General features: G+C 32.9%; 1 pseudogene; it reads left to right on the forward strand.

Moving 5' to 3' along the window:
- Positions 1 to 3,508: 3,508 nt before the first annotated feature.
- LOC145260153 (5S ribosomal RNA) lies at positions 3,509 to 3,627 on the forward strand (annotated as a pseudogene).
- The last annotated feature ends 3,631 nt before the right edge of the window (positions 3,628 to 7,258 follow it).

The following is a 7,258-nucleotide window of genomic DNA, read 5'->3' on the forward strand; positions in this document are numbered from 1 at the left end:
GCACATATTTTCGCTAATAAACTTGGACAAGCGGGGAGGCGTACATTAAACAAATTTATCTTTCGAACTAATTTTATTTTATCTAAAACTTTTCACTTTGGATTGAAAATGGTGATTTATGAGATTTATACCTATATTTTTCATTTGTGCTCACTTTTTCTATTCATCTACTCGTGCCATTTTTCTTGTGCTATTTTTACTTGTGCTATTTTACCGTGCCGTTTCTTCTGGTGCAATTTTTGCTTGAATTTGTTGATGTTAGTCTTTCTATTAGTGTTGTTATTTTATCACATTAGTAATAGCCTTTTGCTAATACTAATGTGGTACAACGGTTAAGTTTTAAACCACAGCAGCAAAAAAAAAAAAAAATAAATAAATAAATAAATAAAGAAGAGAATCGTCTTTTGGAATCGCTAATTAGACTCAATTGTTTCCAAATCTGATACCGACTCTGATACTCCCAGAAGTTTCGATTTTTCCGATTCTAGATTCTGATTAATTATTCCACACTAATATATATATATATATAGTCAGTCAGTCAGTCAGTCTCTCTCTCTCTCTCTCTCTCTCTCTCTCTCTCTCTCTCTCTCTCTCTCTCTCTCTCTCTCTCTCTCTCTCTGCCATAAAATATATTATAAATGTAATAAATAACGACATGGACACATGGGCATGCTGGGAGTTTCAAACCGGAGTTTTTTTTTTGTTTTCTTTTGTTTTTTTTTTTGTTTTTTTTTTTTGTTTTTTCTAACACGGCAATTAGTTAGGGACCAGTGTCGTTGGGAGCATGCAAAACAAGTCGTAATAAAAAGGTTAAAAATGAGGAATACCTCCAGTAATCGACTCTTCTTTCCTTTCCTTCCTGGAAGTTTTTTTTCTAAAACTAGAACTACATGTGTTTTGGTTAATAAATGTCTTACGTTTTGTGATCATAAGTAATTTCGACGACCCGGCGGCGGAAGCAGAAAACCCCCTACTCCATGAAAGCAGAGAAATCGAATCGGCCGAATTAAATATAACAATTTGCGTTCGTGAATAATTCGTCTTTATCATGGAGATGTAATAATAAATTTTATTTTTGTTGTTGGAAAAGTAACTAATTTGAAAATTATTTATTTATGTTGCATTAGTTGCAGATACTAATAATGTGTTAAATCTCATAGATGGTATTTTCGTTTTAGGCGGCGAAATTAAATTAAAATAAATCACAGAAAAATATTTTTATCATACAAATATGTGGTTTATTCCAAGCATTCATTTTCAGCGTTTATAATTTAAATACAATTTCGGGCATATGACTCCGCTTCTCGCACGTATATGGCGTAATCTAGAGGTCCAATTTCCAAAAACTCTACGCATTAAATTAGGCTGTATTTCAGCAATAAATCGTGGGATGTTGTCTTTTAATTGGTCTATTGTGTCTGATTTATCAGCATAGATATAGAATTTTAAATATCCAAAAGAAAACAATCTAATGGGAGTTAAATTGCACGACAAGTCTATTTCGCGAAATTGTTCATTTATCGAATGTTTCTCTCGGTAATTTAATCTTATCATTTACAATTTGCAAACGCTGCTCGGATGTCAGTCTCTTCATGATGAATTGCCAAACCAAGCTTAACTAAAAATAACTGGTAGTTGCCAAATCTGTAATTTAGAAATCACCGTCACCGTCCCACCTTTTTAAGCCATGGCGGATGAGCCACGGATGTAAAGGGTAGGACAAGTACTGTGCACACTGCACTTCACCATAAAAATCCACTGCACAAGCTTGAAGGACACGTCCATGTCCACTTGCCACCAACTTTACCTTGAAGATCCGGAAAGCCTCAGCAGTGGTACCTGACGTGACTTTTGACTGCAGCCGCTGCAGCCAAACCTGCTTGTCCCACATCGGGCTCGCCAGTCACAAGCGTGCCTGCAGTCGACGTTAACAGCTCCCTTCATAGGATCTTCGTTCGCGAAGTTAAGCCAAGAGAAAAAAAAAAAAAAGAAGAATTAAGAAATATCGGGTTGTAACTTTAAAGTTCGATACCACTAAAAAAAAAAAAACACCCAACATAACCGGTGGAGACTTGAGAGTTTAGAAGAAACTAAATGATCAATCTGATACAATGATGTGGAAGTATTTTTAAAGGGAAACGATTTTGCATAGCGTGGAAGACGTTCTATCTGCGTTGTAAACAAGTCATTGGCATTATGTAGTGAACAGGAATCAACTATTCCTTTCATTGAATCATTGGATAGCAGTGTTCTCATCAACGTGACTTTTGTGATTGGAATAATAGAAACAGATAAAACAACAAACGACTGTATTAATCCCAAAGCTGAAGAATATTTTACTATGTTCTTTGTAGGATTAAAATATATGGGAAAAAGGAACTAATTAAATAGACATTGATTAACTCAGCCTTAGTAAAATAATTAATGTAGGCGTGAAATAAATGTACTTCGTACAAGTCCGAATAAAAAAAAGTTTTTTTTTATACTAGAATTTCAGCTCGGCGTTGCCTGGGCGTTTGGAGGTGTATGTTGAGCAAAAAAAAAAAGCTGTCAATTTTTAAAATTTTGACCCCTATTATGACCCCTTAAAATTTATTGTTATTGGCTCAAATCAAGTTATTAAGTTAGATCCATGTCCAAGGAATCTTTATCTAAAATTTCAAGTGCTTAGACCTAAAATTGTCGGAGGAGTTTGGTAGAGTTCTCAAAGGTCAAATCGTTGAACTTTGACCTCTTAATAGACAAATTTCTGGCCGAAAACTGATCATAAAGATTTTCGCAAATCTCAGTATCCTGTATATCAAATTTCGAGTCTGTAGACTGAAAATTGACAGAATTATTTCGTAGGGGAATGTACACAGACGCAGACGCAGACACAGACACACAGACACACACACAGACACACGTTCACTTATATATATATATATATATATATATATATATATATATATATATATATATATATATATTACTTGTATTGATCGGACTATTGTTCTCATCTATAGTGTTATTTTTGCACCATTTTGGTTGGATTGTCCCTCGACCGTCTTCAGGCATGTTCGTTGTTGTTTGTTTCTTTTCCAAACAACCTGCCTAAAGACGGCCGAAGGACAATCTGATCGAAACGTTGCAAAAATAACACTCAGAATTAGAATAACAATCCAATCGATAGAAGTTATATAAAGAAATGTTTTATTTGAATGAAGTTATGCATGTTGCTTCATTAGTAACGAACCGAGTCTCCTTTTGTTATAACATTATCTCTATATATAAACAGAAGCTACTAGACTGAAATTGTGTATAGACCTTTGTTAAGATAAGGTGTAGAGAACTAAGTATTATGGTATCCATTAGATGCACGTTTAGGGATTAATAGGGATCAGTATTTAATGTAAAAATGGGAACGAATTTAACCATATTTAATCATCAGCAGCATACGGCATAATCATGAATTTAACCATATTTAACCATCACAAATCACGAATTTAACCATATTTAACCATCAGCGGCATACTGCATAATCACGTTGACACACCGGTTCCCGTCAGATCACCGAAGTTAAGCAACATTGAGCCTGGTCATTACTAAAATGGGTGACCAATTTGGGAAGTCCAGGTACTGTATGTAGGAGGATGTTGACACCTCCCTGCAAAAAGTTGCAAAAAACCTAACGTCGTCATCTCCCCTAACGGGCATATATATGCGACTGGGGACCGCTTGTGAATTTCATACTCCCATGAAAGTCCTCCCTCGGAGGAAGCCGGATAAACCCTGAATAAGGGTGGTGCTGACTGCACACACATATTTAACCATCAGTTTGGCATAAAGCACACAGTCTAAGTCAACACACTATAACTTTTAATGAGCTAAAAGTCTAATATACATATATATATATATGTGTGCGTGTGTGTGTGTGTGTGTGTGTGTGTGTGTGTGTGTGTGTGTGTGTGTGTGTTTCCAGTGTAGCTAGTCCTAGCGGATGTTTCGACACACGACCGCTTGGAAGAAATTACCTGTATGCAATCTTTCTTGCAACAAAAGAAAGGAAAATTATGTTTCTTTTTTAAAATTAATTAACATTACCAACTATCGAGAGGTCTCAATTTTATTTAGGAAGAACAATGCTTTAAATTGCGGCAATCGTTAACCTATTTACTAGCGAGCTCAACCCATGAGTGGGGAGACAATCAAATCAGAAGTGAAGTAAGAGCTAGCTATTACTCTAAAAATAGGTTAAGATATTTTTTGTATAAAGACATGAGCTTATAACGGAATAATCTTCATAAGATAATAGTACGCAATTGAAATTATGATTAAATCGAGATGATTTTTTGTATGGGTGGGAAAATGAGAGATTCCATTGATTGAAATGACTCTGAGTTGGAAAATGGAATAATAGCGTCATCTAACGTCATCTAACATCATCATTGCTTTATGTGTGCGTCTTTAAAACTGATAGAGGTATTGTAATCTGGACTTTTCTCTTTTATAAAGCTAGAATAATTATGGATGGAAAAAAGTCGAAATAATTGTAAACCAAATTAATGCTGCGGGTGGACTGATTTCGAAGAAGCATCTTGGTTGATTCGCGTGGGATATGTAATGGAAAATAAATCGGTCATTACAAATGGATATACACAAATTATATTATCTATCTATCTATCTATCTATCTATCTATCTATCTATCTCTCTAATTATAACTATATATATATATATAATATATAATATATTATATATATATATATATATATATATATATATATATATATAAAGATGGCTACCGTTTGCGGAATAATAACTAAAGGGCAGAGTCAACTAGTGTTTATTCAATGTTCACTAGTTCCGCTCGGGTGTGTGTGTGTTTATGTGTGTGTGTATGCGCGTGTGTGTGCGTGTGTGTGTTTGCTTTTATTGGTTTGGGAATGTGTATATTGTTTTATAGTATTTTGGGGTTATTTGCTTCCTTAGGAAGGCGGCTGTGGTCCGAGGTCGTTACTAATGTGTATGTGTGGGGAGGGGGGACTGGCTCTTCTGAAATAAGGGTAGGGGTGCTTTCATTCTATTTTGATATTTATTTTTTGGATTCTTGGATTTTAGTATATATATAGGAGCAATATTATATATATATATATATATATATATTCATATATATATATATATATATATACGAGCAATATTATATTATATATATATATATATATATATATATATATATATATATATATATATATATATATATATATATATATATATAAATGTATTTCTTGGTTCATTCAAAGTCGATAGAACCATATTTTTACATTACCAATTTAATTGAAATTTTCAGAAAATTTATCTGTAAAGTCAAAGAATGTTCGCATGTTATTAAAATAAATTAAGATCATTAAGATCGCAAATTATAAAAATATATTAAATAAAATAAAAATATTTTTCGTAACTTCGAGACTGTTGCCATTTCATTTCCGGTAGAAATTAGCCTTTCACGTGCACCACTGCACCACACGCGGACGACTTTCGAATTACAACATTTAACTATCTAATTAATAGATGGGTAAAAAAAATCCCTATTTTTTAAATTATATATATATATATATATATATATATATATATATATATATATATATTGTACTTTAATCTTACAATTGAATAAAAAAAAAAACGTATCATAAAACTTTAATTAAACTTGGAAATACGATTTAAAAAATAGCGCGGATCGGTAAGTGCACTAGCACCATTTGTTTATCTTAATTTTTTATTTTTAAAAGCTTTCCTTGCGAAGTCTACCTAATTCTTAATTTCTTATTTTATTGAAAAAAAAAGGTAAATATGAAGAATTACTCCACCCTCGAAAATTCCTTTAAAATTACTACTCTTACAGGTTTTCGTGGTCGCTGAAAACGAAAATAGCGTTTATAATTAAGGCAAACAAGTAGTTTCCTAGATATGAAAAATGTTAGTTTAAAAAAGTGGAGGATCACTTTTCCATAATGATTTAACGTAAAATGATCACCCACTTTGTGGCCACGATTTTTGAGGGGGGGGGGCTTTCTTTCTACCCTTGGAAAATCCTTTAAAATTACATGTTTAAATTGCAAAATGCAAAAGAAATCAAACAAAAAGTTTTTTAGCCAAGAAACACACAGAAATTTTTTTTTAAAATAGCATCCATTTTTTTCTATCGAATTCATTTGCTGTTTTTATAGAAAAATCTTTTCTTCCAGATTTTTGATAAAATTTTCCATAAAGGGCCGTGCGTCTCACATTCTTTTATATAACAAAAAACTTTTTTGTAGATTTCGGTGTGCTAAAAACGAATCTGCAAACCGTTTCCGTCGCAAAAAAATAGTTTTTATGATATAAAGAAATGACTTTTTCGAAAAGTAGGCTATCACTTTTCCATGTAAATTTAACGTAAAATAAGTACCCACTTTCTAGCCACCTGAGAGAGAGGGGGGATTTTTCCCATGTCCTTTCGTTTATGCTCGCGCGTAGCATAAACGAAGGCTACGGCTGTGAAATGGAAAATAGTCCCAGAGTTCAGGGGTTATTACCATGCAAAAGAAATCAAACAAAAAACTTTTTAGCCAAAAAACACAGAAAAATGCCCCTCTTTCAGGTGGTCAGAAAGTGGGTGCTCATTCTAAGTAAAATTTACATTTAAAAATGATCACCCACTTTTCGAAAAAGTAATTTCTTCATATCATGAAAACTTTCTTTTAGCGACGGAAACGGTTTCCAGATTCGTTTTTAGTACACTGAAATCTACAATAAAATATTTCGTTATATACGAACATGAGACGGGCCTTAAAGTAAAATAATACCGGATTTTTGGGGGCGGATTTGCCGTTTAGTTGTACAAATATCCTCAAACCAGGTAATCACTAAAAGGGACTCTTAAAAGTCGTCACCTGTATCGAGCAAAAGTTTAAAACCACTTATTATATGTCAGCCTACGTCACAGTAACATATATTGAGTAAGTTCCTAACGGTATTTTGTATAGTTTTTTAGTTTAAACTCATTTTTCCAAAATTTCCCCAAACTTAACGTGTCTGATACAGTCTGCCGCCATTTGTATTTTTCAAATATACCGATAAACACTGCATGTTTTTGAACCGATTAAACATTATACATTACAGAAAAACACTACAATCTTATCCAGTTAGTTAGAAAATTTACTTTTCTTGCCTTTGATAACATTTATTTGTTATATATTTATTTTTTGACAACTTCTTTGTATCTGTGTTTAGTAATGCAAA

The sequence above is a fragment of the Euprymna scolopes genome, chromosome 35, assembly GCF_053919585.1.
Source record: "Euprymna scolopes isolate OS-2025 chromosome 35, ASM5391958v1, whole genome shotgun sequence".
Lineage (NCBI taxonomy): Eukaryota > Metazoa > Mollusca > Cephalopoda > Sepiida > Sepiolidae > Euprymna > Euprymna scolopes.